This window comes from Phoenix dactylifera, chromosome 1 (genome assembly GCF_051530095.1).
Source record: "Phoenix dactylifera cultivar Ajwa chromosome 1, Ajwa_hap1_PhDact_Kaust_v1.1, whole genome shotgun sequence".
NCBI lineage: Eukaryota > Viridiplantae > Streptophyta > Magnoliopsida > Arecales > Arecaceae > Phoenix > Phoenix dactylifera.
This window is the reverse complement of record NC_143190.1, coordinates 39,621,392-39,635,841: the sequence shown is the minus strand read 5'-3', so window position 1 is coordinate 39,635,841 and position 14,450 is coordinate 39,621,392.

The window sequence follows — 14,450 nt, the reverse complement described above, 5'->3', positions numbered from 1 at the left end:
ACTCCAGGTGGGGGTGCACGATCGCCAACGGACAAGGCCATCTCCGGTCTCCATCTCCATCAAAGACCCCGACCAAGCTCGGGAAGCATCGCGGGGTCGACAGCGAACCCAAGCTCCCTCGACCTCGTGCATGATCCCCCGACTAAGGTCGGGATGCCCCACTGAGTCGACAGCGAGCCCAAGCTTCCTCGACCTCGGGAAGCATCGCGGGGTCGATAACGAGCCCAAGCTCCCTCGGCCTCGTGCACAATCCTCCGACTAAGGTCGGGATGCCCCGCTGAGTCGACAGCAAGCCTAAGCTCCCTCGACCTCGGGAAGCGTCGCGGGGTCGACAGCGAGCCCAAGCTCCCTTGGCCTCGTGCACGATCCTCCGACTAAGGTCGGAATGCCCCGCTGAGTCGACAGCGAGCCCAAGCTCCCTCGACCTCGGGAAGCATCGCGGGGTCGACAGCGAGCCCAAGCTCCCTCGGCCTCGTGCATGATCCCCCGACTAAGGTCGGGATGCCCCACTGAGTCGACAGCGAGCTCAAGCTCCCTCGACCTCGGAAAGACATTCGACGATATTCGACGACACTTCGACGACATTCGACGACACTTCAACGACATTCGACGCCTCCTACGACAACACGCCCCGATTTGGGTGGGGGCACCCTGTTAAGTCGACCATAAGCCAAAGAAGGCCGCTGAGTCGACCTGAAGCACTTAGCTCCAACTGCATGAGAGATACATCCTACTTGGCACATACATCTCCATAGACATTTGACTATATTACAGGATAATCGACGACTGGACTACTTCCTTCGTCCGAGCCAAAAAACAGCTCGAACTCGAAAGTCGAGGAATAGTGTTGGGGGGAAAAATGGACCACCCCACAAATACAATTAAAGCACCCAAATCCGGCAGCAAGTCTGAGCTCATGCAGACCGAGCTCATACAGGCCGAGCCGAGCTTATGCAGGCCGAGCTCAGAAGGCTGAGCTTAAAAGGCCGAGCTCATACAGGCCGAGCTCAGAAGACCGAGCTCATGCAGACCGAGCCCATGCAGATCGAGCCCATGCAGACCGAGCTCATGCAGGCAAAGCTCATGCCCACGTGCTGCGGCCACCCTGCAGCAGCCTCACCGCACCATGCTTTGCTTGCCGGCCACGCCACGACATATCAACCTGCTGCGACTGTCAACAATTAAATGAGCAGATCTTCACGGACCTCCAGCTTACTCGAAATCTCAGGCCATCCACACCAACCCGTTGACTCACTCAATCTCGTTCAGTCGCCCACGGCAACTCATTAATGCTCACAACCACGCCCAATCATGACAGTAACCCATTAATTCGCCCCGTCACATCTCAGGTAACCCTGCACTCCTCCTATAAAAGGAAACCTCTTCCTCCTAAAAGGGGGCTTCTGGCTTCGGATTTTTATTGACAATCCATCTTCCTCTCCAAACTCAAGCCTCCCTCTGACTTAAGCATCCGAGGGTCAGCGCCGGAAACCCCGACCACCGGCTTCTTGCAGGATCCCCGGAGAACGCTGCCTGCCGACACGCCGCCCACCGGAGCTCCTACTTCTTAGCCAGTGGTCGCCCTCGGGTCCAATTTCCATCAACATTTTTAATGTAATTTATAAAGACAGATAAATTTTTCGACATTTTAACCGCAATCTACTATTTTTTCATGATGCAGACCCCATCCATCGTAGACCTTGTGAGGCTGGCATTTGTTCACTGGATCCATGTCACTTGGTTTTAGAACAACCAGTCTTTCCTACTTGAGTGAGACACACTCTTTCTTGGAGTATGTTTCCATCCTGTATGCACATTACCTGGTTCCTGATAACCTCTTTTTACAGAGTTAGCCCGTTTTCAAACATTTGTGGACTTGATGACAGGATAGTGCAATTGTTCAATTTCATCCATATTAATTGTTTCGCCGATTATCTTGCTGACCATCATTGCAAGCATTTTCTTTAATTTTGACATAATAACTGGGGGAAGGCTTAATCATTTCCTTTCTTATTTTTATGCTTTGTCCTCTCCATTATTTACGACCCTTCTGCATCAACCTCAGAGCCCTACCTTCTCTGTGCTTGTTTGGTACAATTTATTGCATATAATCCTTTCTCTCTGGCTTCATCTGCACATAAATCCTACTTTTGCCTATGCTCTGTACATGCATTTGCTGCATAACATATGCATCTGACCTCCATGTTTTGCTTCGAGCTTGTAATTGTGCTCTGTGTGCTTCTTTATACTTCTGGCCATGTGCACCAGATGGAGCTACTAGCACATGTTTCACTATGAGATTTCATTGCGCCCTGCGCTGCACATCTTACCTCTACTTTGTGCGCAACCAACCAGCATTCACCTCTCTATTGCGTGCTACTTGCACCTTTGTGCAATTATGTGGCTGCTCGAGTTGCTACTTTGCCTGGGGTCATGTGCTTGTTTACTTTCTTACATTGGAAAATCCTTTAAAAATTGTTTGATTGTGCAGCCTCTCTTCTCATACCCATGTGCCTCTCTGCATAGTATTTGGAAAATCTTGCTTCTGTGCCTCCATGCATGGTGCATGCTCTATTTATATCCTTGTATCTGTGTTTCTACTGCAACTTGAGCAATCATGTAGCCTTTTGCCATGCTAGTCTGCTTCTATCTGCCATTGCATGCTTGGACAGTCTTCTTGCCTTGGACATGTTTGTGTGATTGTGGAGCCCCTCTTATCATACCGTCGTTCCTATATATGCCTCATTCACAATATCTTTCTTTTATGCCTCCGTTCTCACTATTTTCTCTATTTATATCCTAGCACCTCTGTCTTTTGTGCACATTGTGCAATTACATTGCCTGTATCCTTGCTAGTGTGCTTTTGTATGCCCTTGCGTGCTTGGGTAGTCTGTTTCCTAGGCCATTTTTTCGTACCCCATCATATTCCTTTAATTACTCTCTTCTCGCACCCTGCCTCTAAGTGCATCACTAGCAAACTCTTGCTTTGTGCCTCCAGGTTTGTTGCGCTTCATCTATAACTTCACCAACATTTCTGCTGGATCTTGTGCAACTATGTGATGTTTTTCCTTGCTAGCATGCTTCCTTTTGCTCTTGCGTGCTTACATAGCTCCTTACATTTCCTCTCCTCCCATGCCCATGTTCTTAATCATGCATCATTTGCAAACTACTTTCTTTTTTGTTCCTTCATGCCTTATACATGATCCATTTTACGGCCCTGCACCCTATGCGCTTTTGTGGCCCCATGCCTCGATAGCACGCTCCTGTCTACCATTTATGCTTGTGCAAACTCTCACCTCTGCACCATTATGTGATTGTCATAGCCACATGCCTCTATGTGCTTTGTTTGCAAACTCTTGCTTCTGGAGCTCCATGCTTGTATCTTGGGTGGTTGTGTGACCTCTTCCTTGCTGTGCTTGTGTCTGCCTTTGTAATTCTCAGGCAATTTCTTTCTCTGGTCACATCCTTCTGTGCACCATGTTGTGCTTATGGAGCCTCTCTTATCATACTTGTGTGCTTCCATATGCCTTGCTTGCAAATTCTTGCCTGTGTGCGCCTCAGTCTTGTTTCTTGGATGCAATGCGCATCTTTCCAACAGTACTTGTTATATATTCTTACAATAATTGGCATGGATCTTAGCTTTATATCCTCAAAATTTTGTATGCCATGATGCACAACATACGTCTTTTCTTGCTCGTTTCATAAAAACCACATTTGTTCTTTACATTTCCTTAGAATTTTTTTTTTCTTTCTAATCGGATGTTTTGGAGAGGATGTTCCTTGGTTTTCAGAATATTCTACTTAAGATGATGCAGGTACTTTCCTTCAGGATAAAAAGAAAAAAAATGAAAGATGCTGCAGGTTCTCTACAATGTTGCTCCTCCACCTCCTCGTTGATTCTTTTCTTCCATTGAAGCATCAGATATGGCTTATGCTACCTGTCAAGACAAACTTGAGTTCAAATTGTCAACATGTCATTATTATTTTAATATAATTCATAGGCATGAACAATGTTCCTGCTAAAACTCAAATTCCAGGGTTTAGGGTTTACTTTAAAAGAAGAAAACATGCAAAGTCCCACATAATTTTGTTACTACTTCTAAAATTATTTTATACCCACTTTTCTTTTGCTTCTTTGCCCTTGTCTTTTTAACTAAGTTTCTGCCAAAAAACTGAACTTAATTTAGACCACTCAATGATCTAGTGAAGGATATGGCTGACCTTGATACTGTGCTGAAAAATCAGAAAGTTTGAAAAAATGTTTGTGAACCTGAAAAGCTTTATATTCTCATTTCTTCCATCAATTTCTTCTGCAGACATAATGGTATTGTAATCCAGACAGATTCTTCGAGGATACGACCTAGGGTGCAAGATATATGTTAAAAAGCATGGAGTGACAGCTTTCTCATTGAGCTTTCAGAAGCTCTTTTTTTCTTTATGTAACTTGGAGGAAGATGAAACTTGTCCAAGCTTTCAGAAGCTCGATGTTTATTATGGTATATTATATTTTAACATATCCATATATCTATTTTGGTATAGAACTCAGATTTTTTTTTAAAAAAAATTGGTTGAGCATATAGAATTCATTTTGACGTGGAACTTGGAATCGACCGAGACATTTGACTTATTACCACAATGAAGAAAAAAAAAGCAAGGGAAGGGTACCCGGCATTGGTTTCAGGATCTGATCTTTATGCTTTAATGGACATCTTTGTCTGCCATAACATTGACGCGTGCATTAATTTTCTTCAACAAAAATGTTGATTTTTTTTTAGCAAAACTGTGGTAAAAACCACCACACATTGCAGAGGTAATTCTGAAAACGGCATCGTCTCTTTGTGAGCCTCGGAGACAGATCAGAGATCACTTCCAATCCTCTTTATGACTGGTCTCTCAGACCATGTCCTGTGTAATTAATTAGTTGTAATCGTCTCTATGGTTGATATCAGAGCTCAAAACCAACTAGATCACCAGGGCTACAATTTAGTCCCCATCTTGTTGGGTCAAGTAATTACTGGACTAGGCCGAGCCAGAGTTTGTCCAAGGCCTTCTGGACACTTAATACCTCGGATCTGGCTAAGTCCAGTCCAATTTCGATCCAATGCCATCCACCTGTAATTACTAACTCCTTAGTACAATCAAGTAGATGCATGCTTAAAAGTCATACATTCAAATTCTTTGAAACCTATATTACACACTGAAATACTATAAGGCTTGCACACAATATGCTTGTTATATGTCATCTAAAGGTTTAGGCTGTTAATTTCGGACCCCGACCAAGGCACCTAAAAGAGTGGGCCAGGCGTGAGAGAATCGTGGTTCAGGGTCATCTGAAGTCAAGCACCAGATGACAAGAGCTCAGCTCTGGCCATCCTTTCTGGATGGAAATATAATGTCCCCATAAGATGGTCAAACTCAAAGTGGATGCAACGGTCGCAACAGCAAAAGAGAAGATAATTAGAGGAAGAAAGGGGGTTTAACGTGATGGCCCAACTTCTCTACTTCTCCTCATAAATAAGTTCATCTCCTTCGGTCTCCTCCCTCTGCCTGCAATTGCTGTCCGCCTTTGCTCAACTATCTCCTTGTCACAAGGCAATCCATGCTCCTTGCCGGAGTTGTCGGAGTTTACTTCTAATGCATAACCACCACCATTGATATAGACAAGGGGACCAGGTGATCATTCATGCCTTTGCTAAAGATACAGAAGGGGTCTGTGGCAGGTGCCATGGTTCCCATTATCCAGTGTTTATAATAGTTGCTTTGCTGATGCCACCATTTTAATAGCTTACCAAAGGTGATCAGAGAGCTCCCATCTTTGACGAATGCTCGAATTTTTATTATACGATCCTTCGACGAACTTACGAAATGTGCACTACCTTAGATATCTTAAACTTCCATAGGGCAAGTCATATAGAGTTGGCTATCGGAAGGTGCCCCAAGACACATGAACATGAATTGGATGGACCAAGCCCACATTGATCTTCATGGACTCTTCGCATGAAAATTGGTTCCATGCTTCTTGAGAGGACCGATCGAGTACCACGCTTGTCCGGAAGAACGAAGTTGATTGAGAGTATAGGTTGACGCAGGTGCAACATGAAGTTTGCTATCTTTTGGACGCGTCTGTGGATTTTGATTTCAATTGAAAGACTATTCTTTCCAAGCTGAGTAGTATGGCACCGTCAAGATATTTTAGCGAGTGGTGCATACTGTTACAACTAATGGTTGCTTTCCTTCCTTCTCTATGTTCCTAAAACAATAATCATCTGTTACCTTCCATGACAAAGGAAAGAGAGCTATGTACGTTCTGATGTGTGACAGGTGTCAATGTCTCGTCGGAATGAGTCAATTATTTCTTCCAATTGGTTGTGGGGGACCTTCAAGGCTTGCAAACTTAAATCTTCGATATTCATGCCGACATTTACCCTGCCTGCTTAGCATTATAGGCTCTCACATGAATGCTTTTACTTGCGAACTTGAGCATATTTCTGGTAATGTATGCATGAATTAGAGAGAGAGAAAGAGAGAGGAGTCCAATGGCATGGTGTCATGAGGGGTGGTTGAGTCAGAGGCGCCCTTCGTCCCACTTTGATGAGAGTCATAGGTTGGGGACAGGACTTATTCCCCTACACAAAGTGAGCGTCATTCATTGGTCGTGGACAAAAAGAAGCCCACCATCCTGAGACAATTATATGCCTTCATGTTGTGAGAGGGGATGAGCTCAAGGAGAGGTGGGCAAGACATGCAACTCATTTCTTTTTACACCCATTTGAATGGGGCCTCGAGTGCACCTCATATCGGGCCACTCATGTTTACAAAAAGGCAAACAGTTCTACTGACTGAGTGCCATCCTTCGCAGCTTAGTATTCCGGAGGGGGCAATCTTTCATGATCAAACATCTCACTACCTTCTAAAAACTGGCATGTAAAATAATCTATACGCACACTCTAGAGCACTAGCCAGACAAAAGCCAGAGAGGTCCATCCACTCTTACCATGGTCCACACCCCTTTTCCCCTTCTATCTCTCTCCACTATCTTTTATTGGAAGATGCGGTCATCACAAGTCGTACAAAGACGAGAGCAAACCCAACAATCTATACAATTATGTAAACCCAATTGCTTATGTTATGCTATATCTTCTCATTTCTTCACCATTCGTAGATGTGCTCGCTACATTGGCCTTATCTGATGGCACTTCCACGGAAAAGAAAGGATGAATGGACAATGTTATAAAACTTGTGCTTCCATCATTCCATGCAGCCTCTCCTTTTCTCAGAAATAACCACAGTTTATGTCCTGCAAGCAAGGATATTATTCTAGCACCACCCTGCTTGGTCTTATATCATTGTAGCACCATCCCTTTCGTTGTTTAGATGGGTAGAGTTACAAAGCCTTAGAAATGTAATCTAGTGATGGTGAATGAGTTAATGGGGCACTCCGTTGGTTGGGACGGAACCCCATCGATGCTCTCCATTTCTTCTACCCGTTACACTGCCTTCCAAGTCTTGTCACTTCACATATTGTCAACTTTGGATCAACCTTATCCTCCTTTACCATACACAATCAATCAATGCTCCCATTCCTACGTCCTGTACTCCCAAAATTCCTCCAATGCTTGCCTCGGGAAGTGTCCTCATGCTCGCCCTGTGGGTGCCCCCTTTAAAATTTGTGAACATGCTGATTTGACAAGTGACGTACAGGGATATAAAGTCAGATATTCCTTTTCATCTAAGCGTACGTTTAGAGGACATGTCAGAAGCTCAACCAGTGTCATGTTCATCGCAACAGTAATATCTCGAGTGGCATCTACCTTTCCCTTGCACTGCCAATGAGATTTTACCACTAGTGATTTGGATGTGAAAAGTTTTTTGGGAAGGATAATTAATTCACGCAGAATAAGCTTATTAAAACTAAAATAAGAACAATAATCTTGTGCGGCGAAGAATTCAGAGAAATTTGGAGGGTTGGAGCAAATAAGGTAAGCCTCAAATGTCTGACGGTGTAAATGTGAAGGGGATGGGCGGCAAGATACGCTTCAACAAATGGAGAGAAGTGATGGGTTTTACAAACTAAGAATAGAATAGCGTGGCAAATTATAGATCCATTATTATGGGAATATGCGGCAAAAAAAATGTTCCGCTGTTGGGAGAGGGAGGCCAAAGATGTCAGTGTTTAGAAAATGTGAAGTTATCATCTGATAACTTGGTTGGAAGGGGAACATAAACCTGACAGTAGTTGAAAATGTTCCTAAATATTTCTGAAGACATCTTTTAAAGTTGTGAACTGCTGTTTTGTTTCTCTGTTTAAAATAAGCTTCCTTGTTGCAGTTACTGCCTCCACTTGCAACGCTGGTTTAATTTCTCCTGCTTCCCAATTTTTATTTCTGTATCAGCAGTTGATGCTCTGTTTCAGCTGTTTTGAGACCTTCATCTTCAGCTTTTATATTTCTGCAATATTATTTTCAATAAAATTGGGTGGCTTCGCATCCCCTTCAATAATTAAAAAAAAAAAGAAATCAAAAGAAGTATATCTTTTCAAGTTATGCACCCTCGTCATCTTGATGAGATCAGACTTGAATGATTGAGTGATTCTCTTTATTAATAAAGGATGCAGCTCCAAAGCTCTAGCCATCTTGCTTTCACTAAAATGTAACGCCAGTAACAAAATCTAGGGTATGTTTTAACACTTCGTTGTCATTATAACAATTGTTTTTATGGGATTTGCATACAATATGGAAACCCGCACCTTAAATGTCATGTGGGCTCAAACAATTCCATCATGGTCTCTAAAAGAAGAGACACACACACACACAGAGGGTCTGAAAACTCAATTTTTATTGATCGTTGTAATGGATTGGCCACCAAAAAAGTTGCTCAACTAAGAAAATATAAAACTAAGAGCGGTTACAAGATCTGATCTTGCGAGGTTTAGGAGCATATTGTGATGTCCAGAGTTGGTAGCTGACACAAATTGTTCTGCTGTCTTTCCAACTTGCCAAGCAGAAGAAAATAACAAGCAAACCTAGAAACTAAAAATCAAGAGAAAAGAACGAGTCGAGAGAAAACAAAAAATGAGGCTTTCATGCCCTCAGGTCTCTGTCTCGTGTTTGTGTCACGTCTCACATGCCTTGTGCCTCCTATATTCCTGAGGGCCTACACTTCTGTCCACGTCCAAAATCCAAGCCCCAGGAGCATTTTTCTCTATCTGTCACCTCGAGTCTAATTGATCATACACCACGGAAATCGCAAAAATCTTGCGTGTTTTTCGCTTGCCTGTGGTCTTGGTTTCTCCCGGCCTCCTTTTCGTTTTGCTCTGCGACCTTGTTGGGCTCTCCATAAGACGCCAACATTTCACCGATCAACATTTATAACCATAGGTGACAACACAATCCATATCAACGAGCGTCTCACTGAAAATCTTGAAAGAACATAATTCATGTGATCTTAGTCACATAACAAGAAATATGCAAAGCAGTTTCTGGGCAAGCACTGGATTCCATCGCATAACATGGTTGCCAGTCATATGAGAGGCCATAGAAGCAACACATAACATCAATATTCAACAACTGGGAATATGTCAAGAACAATATGAGAGGCCATAAAAGCAACACATGATTTCCCCTCGTTCTATTATATTTGTTCATGAATCCATTCCATATTTTTTTCAATGTAGGTATCTGCATATATTCGTCGACATGTAATATACAATCCATCAAACTTGCGTCTATGCTTGTATAAACAGTTCATTATAGGGCTCAGGCCCACATGTATATGTATCTCACTAACTATGGAACCTCACCCTCCACTAGTCCCCGACAAATAATAAATGGTAGCCTGCCTTCCTTAAATACAAGAACCCTAGCTGACCTATGATGCCAACCTTGTCGGTCGATGACCTAAGAAACCCCAAGACAGAGTATAATGCAACATTCTTCTACAACGACGGGACGACCAAAGAGGTGCTTGTTTGTGGTCCTCATGTCACTCCTTTCGCCCGACATTGGTGTCGAAACAGTGAACAGATAAAGACACCACACCAGCACACCAATAATATTCTCCATCTAGAGGAGAAGAAGAAAAGAGAGGTCATGAAATCCCTTTATAGAACAGGGACTCGTCGCCCGTGAAACAGGAGGGGGAGAGTCGTAAATAGTTGGTGGAGAGAAGATAACAAAGAGCACGTTCAGAGGTCATAGTCGCAGATGCCCGCGTTCATCATGAAGGAGAGCCAAGGAAAGGGACCTCGAGAAGTATATATACAGCACAATTTCTGTCGCATTATTATAACCATCACATCCATGTAGACGTTGGCCCTCCCACCGGATCTGATGCTCTCGGCGGGCTTCCATGGCCTTGGGTTGGAGGTGCATCTTTTAGGCTGGTGCAGTGAATGCTTGAAGCTACAGCGACGGTTCGAGCTAGACAACAAGCCTCTGATGGCTACTGTTGAGAAGCATGCAGGGCCATGCTGAAAAGAACAGTGGAAGTACAGCTCCGACATGTCTTATGTTGCTACGCGCATGCGGTCGGTACGTGTTCCTAAAGCTCATGTATACTTCATTATCCCACGCGTGTTAGCGTAAGCCTACCATTGTTCTGATGAGGTATTTCTTATTAATGCATGGCAGGGAAATCTTAGAAATACATATATGTATATGATACTTTCCAAGAAGATTCTTGCTAAATTTCAGCTAGCAATGCATTGGTTGTATGCAAGGAAATATCTAGGGAGCTGTGGTTATGGAGTTTGAAGTTAGAATTAAAAATAACTAATACAAGAATTGTAGAAACCTTCCACATTGAGTGATCATTATGCATGGAACCAACCTTACCGTAGAACCTCAATAACAGCCTTACCATTGTAGAAGCGACACCCATTGATAGCTCAGGACCACTGGACTAGGAGATAGCCCACACTTGACTATTACCAGATTACTGAAGTGATTAAACACTTGTTTTGGTGTGTAAGACTAGCACAGTACCACAAGCCCACCTCCATGGAAAACCATAGCTCTTTTCTGTGTTCATTCCATAATAAGCCAAGGGGACAATAAGATTTTAGGATCCTCGCACTAGGGAACCTGGCCTCAGTCAATGATATTTATCCATCATTTTCTCTAAAATATTGGTATGCTCTTGGCTTGCTTAAACAAAAGCAACAAAGCCTAACATTAGCTAGGCAAGAGAGTTGGGCTGGCATAAAACAATATAAGAACAAGGTCGAAAGTTTCTAATGACACCACTAATTTAGTTGGAAGCGGGAGCTTTCAAGTATGCATGGTCTAGTAAAAAACAGTATCAAAACCCTGTATCTTTTGATTTAAGATGATGCAACCTGCACTGGTGCTCGAGCTCCCCAAAAGCCACCTAAAACTGTGACTAGGGCTTCAAGTATTCAAAGACGTGGTGTAGGATGGTAATTAAAGAGCTATTAAAGGGAGATTTGTTTCTTAGACTCTAAGTTGAATAGAAATTAAGAAGTGTTCTTGAATCCATCATTAGGTTAATTATATATTTCCCATGAGGATGATTGACTCCTAAAGAGCGGGAGAACGCATTCGCTTTATGATTAGATTAGTATTTTCATGTTGCAATTGGTGCGAGCACTGCCTTCCGTTGTAGTGGTTAGAGGAGACATTAAGTTAACAAGCATTTGTATGCTGCTTTTGATAATTTAATATGAGAATGCTGAATTACTATGAGAAATATGTTATTAGCTTTGCGGCAAGATAAAAACATAAAGTACATGCAGAGATAATACAACGATGTGCAGGGATAATATAAGTAAAAGTCTCTACAAATCTTGTATACTATATGTAGAAGTAAAAATTAAATATTAATGGACAAAGAATATAATCGCATGTTAAAGTCCGGTTAAAGAAAGGACTGGATATTAATTTTCAAAAAATGAAATATATGTGACTGGAAAAACATGTTTTTACCTTCTTCTATCCCTACACAGTGTGTACATTACTAGCGTATAGATTGTAGACACAGAGATCTAGATACGGAGAGGGAGTGGGGTTGTAATTATTTAGTTGTGAGCTGAGAAGTCAGCTGATGGGATTGTGGGAAAAAGGGGACAAGGTCAGGAATTTGCGGAGGAGTGGGCTTAAACTATTGTTTTCCCTCCACCCGCTCCTTCCAATCTTTAGGTAAGGCAAAGAAATGGCTCCAAATGCCAACACGAAGGTCAACGGTCGAGTCTTCTTCTGTGTGACTTCCACCCCACGCACTCACACATATTCTCCCATAAATTATATTCTGCGCCCAATGTACCCGCACGGCGGTACACCAGGCTATTTCATTTCCACCGTGTGGACAAGACCGACCATCTCAGCATAAAGGGAGAAGAAAACACTCCATCCCCCATCTTTCTCTATATATCTGCCTCTCTCATGACTTGAGGATGGGCACCAAATCTCCTCTACTTCTCTTTCCCTCTCTGGTCCGATCTGGAAGAAGAAGATTTTTCTTTAACCTGCTCGGTTCGAATCTCTTAAAAGATAACTTGAAGAAGATGGAGAAATCTCGAAAGTATAGCTTTAAGTCTCCTTTTCTTTCATTAATCTTTGAAAAATAAAGTACATAGTCTCTATTTATAATGTGAAGTCCGCTCTAATATAATTTGGATCGCATTTCTCTTTCTAATCCTAGTAGAACTTTTTTTTTCTAACATAGACATCTCTAGTAAAAAAAATACTAAAAATTTTGAGAAGGTAGATCTCAATTTGTACATCAACTCTGCCTTCTGTTGCTTCGCTCGGTTCTTCTCAAATAGAGAACTACACCCGGTCAAAGTCTTATTCGAAAAGAAAATTTTCAATTTAACCAGCTCGTTTCAGGTTCTAATGGTAGAATTTTATCTTAATTCAATATTCTAGTTGTAGATCTCAAAAAGATACCTAATTAAAAAAAATGATCATCTCAATCGAACATCATACGACCAAGTTATATATATAGTTTCTGAAAGTTTGGATGTGATTCGGCTTTCCGATGTGGCGGATCTCACTCTTGAACCTTGTCCAGCCCCACTCATGAACCTCCTTCACGTTCTGTGCGAAGATCGCCAAAGGCATCACCAAGGCTTCCTTTATTATCTTTATAGGCATTACCCTCTCCATCATCGCCTTCCCTATCCTTGCATGTATCCTCGCCGAGTTCAAGCTCCTCACAACTAACCTCTGTGGCATGACAATTTTCATCATCATTTCAATGATGTAGCTCCTAGATCCTCCTCGCCATTGCCCTCTCGGGTGTAGCTCCATACTTGTCTCCCTCTGGGTTCTCTCTAGCATTGTCTTTGGGATCCTTGTCACCCTTCTCCTTCACCCTGCGCTCGCTCGAATAGCCCGCCTTCGAGATCAGCAAAGATCGAAACTCTCAAGAGAGGGTCGAGATCGACACTCAGAGAGGCACAAAAAGAAGAAGTGGTCTGGAGGCGGAGGATGATTGGGAGAGGATGAAGTTCAGGACATAGGCGGTGCTAGCTTAGTAGAGAGCTCTATGGAAGGTTTTGTTCACTCGGAAGAGGAGGACAGGGTGCTCGGCTAGGGTTCCGAATGCTCAAAAGAGAGGGCGGAGTGTTCGGGCGAAAGCTTTCTTCTTTTTTTTATCCTGACACTGAGGTGACAAGCTGGTCCACATGGTAGAAATGAATTAGCATAGTCCACACTCTCCTACAAATCTCTGGAGGTGGAGAATGCTTGGGAAAGGGTGGAGTTTAGGATATAGGCGGTGCTAGCTCGATGGAAAGCTCAGCAGAAGGTTTTGCTCACTCGGAAGAAGAGGACCGAAATCTTTCTTCCTTTTTTTGTTTTCGATCCTTATGCTAAAATAAGAGCTGGTCCATATGGCAAAAATGTATTGGCCCGGTCCACACTCGATCTTCTGCGTGCTTTAGGCTTCTCTCCCTGCATTGGATCGCCCGTTTGCTACTCCCCGCGAAGCAACGGTCCAGGCATTTTGAAATTGCAGAGGCCGAATCGAGGCCGAGGAGGCAGAGATCGGGGGATTTGTTATTGGACGGCCAATGCGTCGCCCCAGGCGCGAGCTACGAAGCCGGGCCCGTTTGAGTCGAACCTCGTCTCGACTCGCGGTCGTGGGCGTCCCAGGCGGGTGCCGCGGCCACTTGTCGAAGCCAGCGCATCCCTTCGAATGGGCCCCGAATCAACGTCGTGCTCGTGACGTCACGTCGTGGGTCGAACTTTCTATCAATATCAATAAGTCGGCAACGCCCATCGCATAATATGCAACGCGTTGCTATTTACACCTCTTTTCCTCATAATTGACGCCCACTTTCAAGCCGGCCCAGGCTTCCCAAGAGTCCCCATTATTTATCATCTTGTCCGGTCCTTAGACCACCCACGCCCTCAATAAGCTGTGGGAGCAATAGATAAATGCACTCTCAATTAATGTGCTCTACACCTTTTGATCTTGCTAATCCTAGC